Here is a 13435-nt window from a genome sequence, read left to right on the forward strand (position 1 = left end):
GCAGTTAGCGTAATGGCTATGTCGTTGAACTCCCATGTAGTTGACCATAGTTCGAGTCCTGGACCCAGTGACTTAAATTTATGCCAGGCACGTGTGCTTGCGTGCCCAAGATCCCAAGAGGAGAATGGAGGAGAAGGGATTGCGGCGTGGCCATCTCCCCTGCGGGGTGATTTCTGGCTTTCTGTCTCTGTCTCTCTCTGCCTTTCTGGCGAGCGCACTCGCCCTATAGCAAAAATCTCTCAAAAAAAATCATAAAAATAAAAAAAGTTTGCCTTAATTGAGTAGAATTGTATTCCCTCTCCAAAGGTAATTTTTATTGGGCTCTAATTCATTTTGTAATACCTTTATTCAAATTTAGTATTTTTTTATCTGAAAGATGTTAGGTGGTTTATGCAACAAATAAAACTCAGTTGGTTAGGGAAAAAAAAAAGAATCCAACCTAAGGGTTTTAAAGTCCTGATACTCTTTTCCCTTAAACTATGTCTACACCGCCTTCCCATTCCTGGCTACCCTCAGCCCAGGAAACCACCATGGCCATCTCCCTCTGGAAGTGGATTGACTGTGAAGCAGGCAAAGCTCAAGCTTCAGGGACCCCCCCCATTGACAGCGGGCCCTTCCAAGGCCCTGTCCTTGATTTTAGTTTCATAATGTCTTATTCTTTCACACGCCCTTTAAGTTGTGCAAACCTGGGGCCCCAAGTATGGGCCCTGGCCTGCCCCATGCTGTGCACCTCACAAGGCAATGCAGGTGCTGATGGACAGCAGCTCTAGCAGGAAGAGGCCATTTCTATTCTTGTATTTCCAACCTGTAATAGGGTCTGCTAAGCCCCAATTAAATGCCGCCTAAATTGAATTGAATGAATAAGACCAGAAATAAAGTCTTATTATCAAGGCCAGCAGGTGGCATGGTGGTTAAGGTGCTAGGTTTCCCCATGATCGACTATGGTTTGAGTCCCAGACCTGGCAGCTTGATTTCTCACTTTCCCTCTCTTTCTGTCTGTCTCTCTCTAGTCAAATTAAGAAATAAATAAACTTGGGAACCAGCAGTTAGCGTAATGGCTATGTCGCTGGACTCCCACGTAGTCGACTGAGGTTCGCGTCCCGGACCCAGTAGCTTAAAACTCACACCGGGCGCGTGTGTGTGCGTGCCCAAGATTCCGAGAGGAGAATGGAGGAGAAGGGATTGCGGCCTGACCATCCCCCCTGGGGGGTGATTTCTCGCTTTCTGTCTCTATCTCTTGTCTGGTGAGCGCACGTGCCCTATAGTGGAAAAAAAAAAAAAAAACACCTCTCCAAAAAAAAGAAATAAATAAATAAACTTAAATAAATGATTTTAAAAAACAGTCTTATTGTTGGTATTTTTCTGATTTCCTATAACTTTTAGCTTGCTGATTAAAATGTGTATAACTTCTCAGGACCAGCAGATGGCGGGACAGTTACATCGTTGGACTCCCACATAGTCAACCAGTTTGAGTCCCAGACCTGGCAGCTTAAAACTCACGTGTGTGGGGGGGTGACCAGCAGTTGGTGTAATGGCTCATGCCCTGGGCTCCCATGTAGTCGACTGTGGTTCGAGTCCTGGACCCGGTGGCTTAAACTCATGCTGGGCGCATGTGCGTGCGTGCCCAAGATCCCAAGAGGAGTATCGAGGAGAAGGGATTGCCGCATGACCATCCCCTCTGGGGGGTGATTTCTCACTTTCTGTCTTTTCTGTTTCTCCCTGTCTTTCTGGCAAGTGTACGCGCCCTATAGCGAAACCTCTTAAAAACGAGACAGAACAAAACAAAACAAAAAACTCATGTGGAGTGTGGGGTGGGGTGGTGGGCCTGGCAGGTGGCGTGGTGGTTGGGGAGCCAGACTCCCACGTTGGTGATTCAAGTCCTGGACCTGGTGGCTTGCCTTCTTACTCTCCCTCTCTCTGGTCAAATTGAAAAATAATAATAAATAAATATAACAAAATAAAATAATTTAAAAAAAAGAAGCGTGTGTGCCCAATATCCCAAGAGGAGAGTAGAGGAGAAGGGATTACAGCATGGCCATCCTGCCTGGGGGGTGATTTCTGTCTCTGTCTCCCTCTCTCTGGCAAGCACCCATACCTATAGCAAAAATCTCTCTCTTAAAAAAAAAGAGTAACTTCTGTCTGTCTCTAACATGACTCTCAGTGAAAAATCCCCTCCCCCCCAGAAGTTGAAGAGAGACGTGTCTGTGGGTTTCCTTCTGAGTCAGCGGGAGAGGAAAGGATGAGGAAGCACATCCCGGCTGCAGCACAGTCTCACAGGGAGAAGCCCAGGCGGAAAACAGTCAGGCACACCCCCATCCGGCCATCCAGGCGCACCCCCATCCGGGGGCTCAGACAGAAACTCAGGGTGAGCCTTGATCCTTGCTTTCCCCCCTCGCCCTGTCATCCAATCTCACCTCAAGTGTTATCAGCTTCCTCTGCACTGTCACCGTCCCAGCCCAAGCCACCACACCTCTGTCCTAGGCTATCCATTCTCTAAGAAGCTGGAGGAGGTAATCTTTATTTATTTGTTTATTTTGAGAGGTTTTTGCTATAGGGCGCGTGCGCTCGCCAGAAACACAGAGAGAGACAGAGAGACAGAAAGCGAGAAATCACCTCCCGGGGAGGATGGCCACACCATAATCCCTTCTCCTCCATTCTCCTCTCAGGATCTTGGGCACGCACGCACACACATGCCCAGTGAGTTTAAGCCACCAGGTCCGGGACTAGAACCACGGTCAACTACATGGGAGTCCAGCGACATAGCCATGACGCCATCTGCTGGTCCCCAGAGGAGGTATCTAATATAACAGAATTCTGAACATTTTTGTGACCTGAATTTTTGGGCATTTGACAAAACCAATTGCCTCCTTCTCAGAATTAGAAATTCTATAACAAGATCAAGCAATAGGTTTGGTGAGGGTAGGGACTACTGTTATTTTAAAGCCCTGACGAGTGAAAATCATAGGTGAGATCTGCAACAAATACCAGAAAATACGAAAACGTCTGTGTACTATATTAGTGACAAAGCCTAGTCTGTCTACTACTAGTTCAGCCCGCTGCCTGTATTCATGGCATTAATGGAAGGAAATGCCGCATTGCTGGTTAGAGGACAGGAAACATGGAGATGCACTTTTGGGATTCTATCTACAGATCCTTCCAGGACTGGTCTGTGGACTCCAGTCCCTCTCCCCCACCTCCAATTTGTCAAAGGGAGGATGCACATACAGAGAGACAGAAGACGGAGAGGGGAGAGGGAGAGAGCACCACCTCCCTGTAAGGCATAATCAGCTACAATCCCTCCTCCTCCATTTCTCCATCCTGTTGGAGTTTTGGGCATGCGCGCACACACGCCCAGTGTGTTTCTCAAGTCGCCACGTCCACAACTCCAGTCTTGCTCTGTGTCCTGTGGGACCCCAGCACCTTAACCACCATGCCACTGGCTGGCCAGTCCAGTCCCTGTTTTCAAATGTAAATCAAGGGATCAGCAGTTGGCATAATGGCTATGTCACTGGACTCCCATGTAGTCGACCGCGGTTAGAGTCCCAGACCCTTGGGGGGTGATTTCTTGCTTTCTGTCTCTCTGTGTCTTTCTGGCAAGTGCATGTGCCCTATAGCAAAAGCCTCTCAAAAAAATTTAAAAATTAAAAATTTATATATATATATATATATAAATCAAACCAGAAAGTCTGTACCAATTTTTTTTGCATTCATAACAGAATCCAACTCCTGACCACAGCCTGCATGACCTGGCCCCTGCTGTCTCGCCTTCCTCACCTCCACTGATTCTCTCACTCGCTAACTCGGACCCACTCACACTGGGCTCCTTCCCATGACTGAGTCCAGCAAGAAGCGTCCACCTCAGAGCCTTTGCAGGTGCCGTTCCCCAGTCTAGATCTGCCCGTCTGGTTCCTTCCCATCATTCAAATCTCCACAAATGCCTTTCTTCAAGAGGCCCTCCCTGGCCACTGTCCCTAATAAGGAGCTGTCCTCCTCAGTCACTGTCCCTGACCTTACGGTGTCTCTGCTTCACAGCGATTGTCTGCTTCCTGCCTCTCTCCCCAGCTACCGCGGGCAAAGCTCCACCAGGCCACGAGCCTGCCTACCATCTTCCCCACTGTACCTCAAGCCTAGAAAGTGCCTGGGCGTGCTAATGTTCACTATTAATGGACTGAAGGAGTGACCAAATGAGCGAAAGACAGAAGGTTCTGGGTGAACTTCTGTGCATTATATGGGTGACGAAGCCCAAGTTGGTCTACTACTAGCAGCCCGCTGCCTGTATGCAGAGTATTAACAGAAAGAAATGCGGCATTAGAAGACAGCAAGCATGGAGATGTCTTTTTTTTTTTCCTGGCTGGCTCAGGACTGGGACTTGCCGGTAGGAGGCGCCATTTCCTCACGATCTAGAGGCGGCTTGGCCCTCTGAAGCCACTTGGGGGCGTGCCATGTCCGGATCAGATGGTAGAGTGACACAAGCTGATATGCAGGAGAAGAGCCCCTGGCCAGCACACGTCAGGATCAATTGATCTGTCCCTAACCTGCTGGGAAAACTAGCACAGAGGCTTAGCACACCCCAGTACAGCCGGGACGAGCAGGGACCGATTCTCTCAGCACTATTCTGATCACCCTCCGCCTCCAGTGCCAGCACCTGATAGGCGATCGATACATTCTCAATGAATGAAGCAGGTCAAACCTCAGGACCGCTGGCTGGTATTTAGCATAGCTGGGATTTTGGCCAGAGACCGGGACAGAAAGGCTGATGCCTGGCTTCTATGACTCATGGGTGAACTGGAGTGTAATTGTCACTTTCCCATCTGGGCTTGGCTCCACCCCGGGGGTGCGGGGAGAGAGCCATGAGAGTGAACTGGAGGAGGCCTGGGCCCCAGAGCCGGTCGGCTGCGACGCGGCCCAGGTGCTGCGTCTCCCTCCAGTGCACACAGGGCAGATGGCCCACTCCCCTGCGGCCTCAGCCCACCGCAGGCCTCCACACACGCTCCGGCAGCGCAGGGACCAGGGTGCCGTCGGGCCGGCTCTCAGCTACCAGGCCTGATGGTGGTAGATTGGGACCAGTTCTGGATCCCCCACCCTGAGACACAGACAGCTTCCAATTTAGTCCAGAGAGGGGAGAACAGGAAGGGGTGAGGTCTGGGAGCCACATAAATTAGAGTGTGACACTGAATTCAGAAAGAGCTGTGGGTGGGGGTGTGGATGGGGGAGAAAGGGAGAGACAGTCAGTGGGTCCAAAGTTTCCGTTAGACGGGGGAATCAGTTCAGATGTTCTGTAGTTCTGGCCTGACTACAGTGAATAATACGGTCTCATATATTTCAAGAGAGCTGACAGAGAGGATTGTAATTGTTCTCACCCTAAGAAAATGATAACTATTTGAGGCGGCAGGTATGCTGATCAGCCTGGTTTGATCATTCTACAGCATGCACATGTAACGGAGCACCACACTGTACTGTATACATACATACAATTATTACTTGTCAAGCAAAATTTAAATAAAACTTTTAAAAAAGAGATGACGGGCTTCCTGGCAGGTGTCAGTCTCTGTCCAGCAGTGTGGTGTGCTGTCCGAGAAGGCAGCTAGCACTTGTCATAGGAGCCACCTGGGTGAAAAATCCCCCCCTGGCGAGAACAGTGCCAAGGGAGTTCCTTTTTTATTTATTTTTTTTTTTTTTGCTATAGGGCGCGTGCACTCAACAGAGAGACAGAAGGTGAGAGATAACCTCCCCAGGGGTGATGGCCATGCCGCAATCCCTTCTCCTCCATTCTCCTCTCGGGATCTTGGGCACGCACGCACGTGCGCCTGGCATGAGTTTAAGCCACCGGGTCCGGGACTCGAACATGGGAATCCAGTGACATGGCCATTACGCTAACTGCTGGTCCCCCAAGGGAGTTCCTATACTAATAGGGGGTTAGACCAATGGAGTACGAGGGTCCCTTCCAGCTTGAAAACTCGGGGATTTGGGTCTTGGCCCTCTCGCCTGCTTTTTTGCCGTGGGACCTTGGGGAAGCCAATTCCTCTTCCCGGCGTTGGTCTCTTTAACCCCACAGGATGATATACAAAGGGTGTTGGGCTTGGGAGACAGCCAAAGCTGATGGACTCTGTTCGTCACTCACGGTGGGACCTGGGCAGGTCCCTGCCCTCTTTAAACCTCAACTTCCTCTGGTAATGCCACAAAAATTGTCACCTCACAGGGCTGCTAAGGGAATTGAGTGAGGCGATGCGTGTAAAATGTTCCGTTTGATCCCTGTTCGCTTCATCGGTTCTCCATACGTAGTAGTCATGGTTTCTGAGTCACTTCTCTCTCAGGGTCTCAGTTTTCCTATCTACAAAGTGGGGCGATGCCCAGTGCTTCACTGGGTTCTTCTCAGGTCTGAGCAATATCACTATCATTCCCCAGAAGCCATTTCTGAAACCACAACGTAATCTCCAAAGACCAGCCTCTGTTCCCAGTGCCCTCGTGTCAGCCCACTGACTGCGAGCTCATGAGGGTGCTCACGCCTGGCTGCCCAATCCCTCCAACCCTGACGACGCACCCCTTCCAGCTCCTACCCGGGCTCTGCTGAGCGCCATCTTGAATATCCATCTGCCTGCTTGGTGGCTCCACTTAGATGATGAAAAGTCTCTTCAAATCCTAACACGAACAAAACAAAACTTCCGGTTTCCTACCCTGGCCTTCCAAAACACCCTGTTCCTCCCTTTTTCCCCAACTCAGGAAACCCACCCGGTTGCTGAGTCTGAAATCCTGGGAGTCATCCTCAACCTTCCAACCCATACAGAACAGCACCCAGTCACCCCATCATCACTGCCCTGGTTCAAGACCCCTTATCTTCTTACTGGGCTCCTTGTTCCCACTCCCATCCCCTACAGTCCTTCTCTCCGTGGCAGTGGGAAGAGCTCTGGAAAAGGTCAGTAGGTCACACCACTCTCCTGTTTAAAATCCTCCAACAGAGGCTGGCAAATGACGTGGTGATCGAGGTATTGGATTCCCACATGGCTGACCGAGGTTCAAGTCTCAGACCTGGCAACCGGTTTGCTTTCTCACTTTCCCTCTCTCTTTGATCAAATAAAAATAAATTAATTAAATTAAATTAATTTTTTAAAGAATGATTTTATTTATCTATTTATTTTAATTTGACCAGAGGGGACAGAGTGAGAGAGAAAGAGAGGGAAAGTGAGAAAGCAAGTTGCCAGCTCCAGGACTCGAACCACAGTCAGTCATGTGGGAGACCAGCACCCTTAACCACCATACACACTGGCCCCAATTTTTTGTTTTTTAGCGAAATTTTTATTGTAGGGCGCATGCTAGAGAGACAGAGAGAAAGAGAGAAATCAACCCCCCGGGGTGGGGGATGGCCACACTGCAATCTCTTCTCCTCCAGTCTCCTCTTAGGATGTTGGGCATGCACACACACACCTGGCATGAGTCTTAAGTGCCCGGTCCAGGACTCGAACCACAGTCAACTTGGGAAACCAAACATAACCATTACGCCATCTGTTGGTTCCTGACTAAATAATTCTTTAAAAATCCAACATCCGGGTTTAGACTTTGAATATCTCTCAAACTCCTTGCACTGGCCTACAAGACCCTGCAAACACTGGTTTTCACCCCTCACCTCTTATGTGTCTCCCCTCGCTGACTTTGGCTCTGGCCACACAGCTTCCTCTGTGGCCCGAACAAGTCAAGCTGGTTTCCACCTCAGGGCCTTTGCATTTGCTGTATCCTCTTCCTGGAAGGCTCTTCCCCTTCTTTCATGACTGGCTCATTCAGGCCTTGGCTCTCAAAAGTCATCTCAGTGAAACCTTTCCTAACCACCCCATTACGAGGCCCCACCCATGCAGACTGCCTGTTTCGTTTCTTCATTGAAACTCTTACTTTGCTGGCTCCGGTGTATGTTTACTGTCTGTCTCCTGCGGGGACACAAGGTTTTCCAGCACAGCCACAGCTGTCTCACTCACGGCTGTCCCCTCAGGACATGAATGGCTCCCTGGCATACAACGGGTGCTCATAAAGGCCAGTTGAAAGAATAAACAATTACAATTATTCCAGTCGCCCTGCTAGTAGAAGCTTTGCTTTTTTTTTTTTTTTAAATAGAGGTTTTTGCTATAGGGCGCGTGCACTCACCAGAAAGACAGAGAGAGACAGAGAGACAGAAAGTGAGAAATCACCCCCCGGGGGGATGGCTATGCCACAATCCCTTCTCCTCCCTTCTCCTCTCGGGATCTTGGTCACACACGTACATGTGCCTGGCGTGAGTTTAAGCCACCAGGTCTGGGACTCAAACCACCATCAGCTACATAGGAGTCCAGCGACATAGCCATTACACTAACTGCTGGTCTCAGGAGAAGCTTTTAGAGCAGGTGCAGGAGGGTCGCTGGGAGGTGGGCTGTCTCCAATGTGGGCTCTTCTCTGCACCCATTCCCCAGAGGTTGACCCTGCCACATGGCGCCCAGGAAGTCCTGGTGACTGGGGCAGAACACCACGAAACAGGCTCGTCCAATAGGGAGAAAACCCACCTACATCTGCATCATGTGCTACATCACACACTACCTTTGGCTAAAGTTCCAAGTCCCCAAGTTCTAGCCCTGGAATTGGTGGGAGTGCCTGGCAGGCCTGGGCTCAGTTCCTGGGTTCCAAGGCCCTATGACTGCACTGACCATACGTTTTTTTTTATTGTTATTTATTTAAGCTTATGTATTAATTATCATTACTCTTCAAAGAAAGAGACAGAGAAAGATAGAGAAAGCAAGCCACCATGTCCGGGACTCAAACCGTGGCTGGCCATGAGGGAGTCCACCACCCCAACCACCACACCACCTCTTGGCCCGTGACTACATTTCTTAAGGTGGAGGCAGCCACTGCCTCTTCTTCAAGCAACAAGACCCTTCTCTTCCTTTGGGGGTTGGCCCTCCCCCACTCTCAGGGCACTGGCTGGAACTTGGCCAGTGGACGTGTCGTATCCCTCGGGCAAGGTGGCTGCGTGTCTTGTCTGGAAATACTTCCGCCAGCTCCAGAATGACAGATCCCAGGAACTGGGCCTGATACCCCAGGAGGTATGAGGCCTCCCAGGGATCTGAGCCAAATACTCCGTTTCTTTTTGGCCACCTAGAGCTGGCCTTTGGCATGACCAGCTCACTCTGTGCACCTGAGTCCGCTCGCTTCCTCATGTCACACTTGCCCGTCCCACTGCCTGGAAGCTCTTCAACTCCTCCACCTAGTGAAGTCCTACTTGTTCCCCGCAGTCTGGACACCATCTCCTCCCCAGAGTCTTCCTGATGCCCTCAGACCCACGCCACATTGCTTTCCCACATTCCCACCGTATCCAGCAGGCTTTTCTCAGGAACCTTTACTTACTGGTCCCTACCAGCTGGAAAAATGTTGCCAAGCGTTATCTTTTATGTCCTGTTTAGAAAATAGGGATTTCCTCCCCACTCTCCAAACACAAAATAACACTGTAGCAGTTAACATAAGTTCTCGATCAATGCCTACCCCTACCCCAGATATTCTGAAATACTCCCCTGGAGAGATGTCTTCCCTGCTCTTGATTGAAAAACCACAGCACAACATCCCTCATTGACTCGGTAAACATCCACACAGCCCCCTTGGTAGAAGGCATTGCTCTGAACGCCGGACAGACAAATTAGACAACTGCATTATAATCGTCCCTTCCTCTGCACGAGCCAGGAAGGATCTTGCCACGCTGTTTCACTGGCATTACTTCAGGAACAGAGGGATGAAAACGGGACTTTCCCTTCCCACTTTATGTCTTTTTTTTTTTTTTTTTTTTGGAGAGGTTTTTGCTGTAGGGCACATGTGCTTGCCAGAAAGACAGAGACAGAGAGACAGAAAGTGAGAAATCACCGCCCAGGGGGGATGGCCACACCGCAATCCCTTCTCCTCCATTCTCCTCTCGGGATCTTGGGCACGCATGCACACGCGCCCAGTGTGAGTTTAAGCCACCAAGTCTGGGACTCGAACTGCGGTCGACTACATGGGAGTCCAGCGTGACAGCCATTACGCTAACTGCTGGTCCCCCTACTTTATGTAATTTTAGAGTGGCAGGGCTTATGGTGCTTTCGACTCTCTTTCCTGGCCTTCTTGGTATTTTTCAAGTGAAACGTTTCTTAGTGGTTCATTCGTGTGGCGGTTTTACCGTAAGACAGGGGAGCCCTGGCAGGGTAAGCATGGCTGAGACTCACTCCTAAGCCTTCTGCTCCCTGCTGGGACCTGGCACTCGCGGGAGGATGGGAAATATTTGTGGAATGACTGCCCCAGCAGAGGTAAGCAGGCACAGGGAATGCAATGGGGGTGGTGTGGGGCGTGAGACGCAGGCGAGAGAGCCCTCAGGCTCCAGGCCAGGGAGGGCTGCAGCTGCCGGCAGGTTGGGCAGGTGCAGCTTGGTGCCACTGACACGCTGGCCTGCCCAGCACTTGCTGAGGACAGGCGGAGAAAGATCAGAGCTGGGGGAACTGGGGAGAGAGGAGGGAGAAGAAAGGGCCTGGCAGGGAGAGGTTCATGGAGGTTTTGTTTGTTTGAGAAGTTTTTGCTATGGGGCATGTGCGCTCCCCAGAAAGGCAGAGACAGAGAGACAGAAAGTGAGAAATCACCCCCCGGGGGGATGGCCACACCACAATCCCTTCTCCTCCATTCTCCTCTCGGGGGCTTGGGCACGCACGCACATGCGCCTGGCGTGAGTTTAAGCCACCAGGTCTAGGACTCGAACCGCGGTCGACTACATGGGAGTCCAGTGATGTAGCCATTACGCCAACTGCTGGTCCCAAGTTCATGGGGATCTTGACAGTCAGGGCCTGTAATGGGTGGCAGAAGCCAGAGGACTGGTCTGCCACCACTGGTCTACAGGGAGCCTAGGGAGGCTGACCTCGGGGCACAGACAGGAGTGCCTGCTGCTCACAGACCTGATGGCCTGGCTGGGTCTGCACTCAGCTGCCTTGTCCCTCCTCCCTCCTCCAGTCTTTGTTCCTTCAACAGATATATCCTCAGGCTTATTGAGAGGGAGAGAAGTCATTGAAGACTTCCTGGAGGTGGGGACTCTAGAGCTGGGGCTTAGCAGATGAAGAGGAGCTGTCCGGGCAAAGGAAGGGAGCAGACATCCTGGTAGAAAGAACAAGAGTAGGGGTGCCGATCTGTGGCCCCAGTGAGGGGCTTGAGCCCTAGCACTGCTCAGTAAGGGGCCGTGTTTGACACAAGGCTGGACACCATGTCCCCATGAAGGACAGCAGAAGGTGGCAGCCACGGACCGTGTGGCTAGAGCCCTGGGCCCATAGGCGTGGGTTCCTGCTCACGATATGACTCAAGGAGAGTCACTGCCACCGGAGGCCTCGACTGAGGAAGACTCCTGGGTGCACAGCACCTGGTACTGAGGCAACCGCCGGCAGGCTGCAGAGCCGTGACTGCGGTGAGCAGGCACCGGGCTGTTTGGAAGAGCCATCATGGAACCATGGATCAGACTTCTCTGAGTGTCTGCAGAACCTGACCCAGTGGTAGGAGGCTCAGTGTGAAGCCCAGGCCCAAATGGGAACATCATAAGAAACAGGGTGGGCCCGTCTAGAAGCGTACCCTGGGTCAAGGGGGCAGTCTTGCAGGGGCTGGACAGCTCCCTGGCGTCTCTGACATCTGCACTGAGGAGTTCTGTGGAAGGCGGAGGATGGTGAGAGAAACGGATGAGAAGAGCAGCCACTGTGGGCAGCTCTGGGCTAAAGGAAGTTAGAGAGGTCTCTGCTGCAGGACTTCCGGGCCCTGCGCCACCCTACGACATGGGCCACAGACTGAAGTCCTTGTAGGAACCTAACGGGTGACGCGGGCAGGTGTGACGGGGCGGCTGGAGAAAGCGTGCCATCTGCAGGGGAATCCTGCTCTCTCCTGACTAACCTCCTACTGACGAGCTCCCTTTAGGAGAGACGTCAGCAACTTTATGGGTAGAACTGTCTCCCCCAAAAGATACGTGACGCCCTAATCCCTGGTGCCCGTACTTGTGGCCTAATTTGGAAATGAGATCTGGGCAGATGTAATCAACTAAAAATAAGGTCATAGTTCAAATGACTGGGCCCAGCTCTGGTGGCACGGGCAGTCGGGGCACCCCTATACAATGCTAGAGCCATATGGGGGGCCCTGGGATTGGTTTCTGGGTGGAACCGAACACGCCAGGCATGACCACAGGTGTGTTTCTTTTTTGGGAGAGGTTTTTGCTATAGGGCGCATGCGCTTGCCAGACAGACAGAGAGAGACAGAGAGACAGAAAGCAAGAAATCACGCCCCAGGGGGGATGGCCACACCGCAATCCCTTCTCCTCCATTCTCCTCTTGGGACCTTGGGCACGCACACACACACGCCGGCGTGAGTTTAAGCCACCAGGTCAGTCCAGGACTTGAACTTTGGTCAACCACATGGGAGTCCAGCGACATAGCCATTACACTAACTGCTGGTCCCACCACAAGTGTGTTTCTGATCCCGGCTAGTGGTATATCTGGATCTGCTGTAGCAGGGATTTCCCCTCTCTCTCTCTCATAAAATAAATAAACTTTTTTTTTTTAAAGATTGTATCCTGCAAGAAAGGGAACTCTGGATCTGGGAGTAGACACAGAGAGAAGATGGCCCCGTGAAGATGGGACAGAGGTTTCGTGGTCTGTCTACAAGCCGTGGAGCACCAGGAGGGCCACCACCACCAGAGCTGGAAGCAGCCAAGGAGGGATTTTTCCCTCACGGCCTCGGAGAGCACCCCGCTCTGCGGGCACCGGATCTGGGGGTCTGAGACAACACGTTGCTGCTGTTTCAAGCCCCCAGTTCCTGGTACTCTTACAGCAGCCCTGGGAACGAATGCAGCCACTCACTTGCGACCACGCTGACCCGCAAACTGGAGTGGGAAAGGGCGCAGCAGCTCCTGCCTCAGGGGCCACGGACCCCATTTCTACAAGAGCATCGGGTGAGCTAGGGACAAACTGTGGGGTCCTAGGTGTGATTCTCAGCCTCTCTGTCCACACAGGCGCTGCTCACGTGGGCGAGTCCCACTTTCGTCCCCATGAGTTGAGGAGGATGACGGCAACCTCCTACGAGGCTGTGACCCTGGGCGAGATGCATAGAGGGGCCAGCAACTTCTCCCAAGGCTTCCTAGGGTGGCTCTGAGCTGCCTGGCACGCGGCTGGAGGTCCGAACAGCCTGCGTGGACCAGGCAGCCCCCCCACTCGTTGCTTCTGCTTGACCTTCCTGGAGGGGGCATGGTGCCCTGTGGCTGCCCTTACCTGTGCTGTGAGCTGGATGGGTTGGGACAAGGTGAGCTGTGGGGTTCCGGGGGGCTGGCTGGCAGGCTGTGGTGGTGGCAGGTCAGCTCCCCCAGAGGAGGCTGGGGGCTGCGAGGTGGAGGAAGAGGCAGAGGAGGAGGAGGAGGAGGTGGAGGAGGAGGCGGCGGCGGCGG

At 52.1% G+C, this 13435-nt stretch overlaps 1 protein-coding gene across 5 annotated transcripts in view; it reads right to left on the minus strand.

Moving 5' to 3' along the window:
• The window catches only part of POU2F2 (POU class 2 homeobox 2), a 57413-nt gene that overhangs the window by 19614 nt on the left and 24364 nt on the right, over nucleotides 1-13435 (minus strand). The gene's annotated exons all lie outside the window — the stretch shown is intronic.

This window comes from Tupaia chinensis, unplaced genomic scaffold, assembly GCF_000334495.1.
Source record: "Tupaia chinensis unplaced genomic scaffold, TupChi_1.0 Scaffold000067_1, whole genome shotgun sequence".
NCBI classification, from domain to species: Eukaryota; Metazoa; Chordata; class Mammalia; order Scandentia; family Tupaiidae; genus Tupaia; species Tupaia belangeri.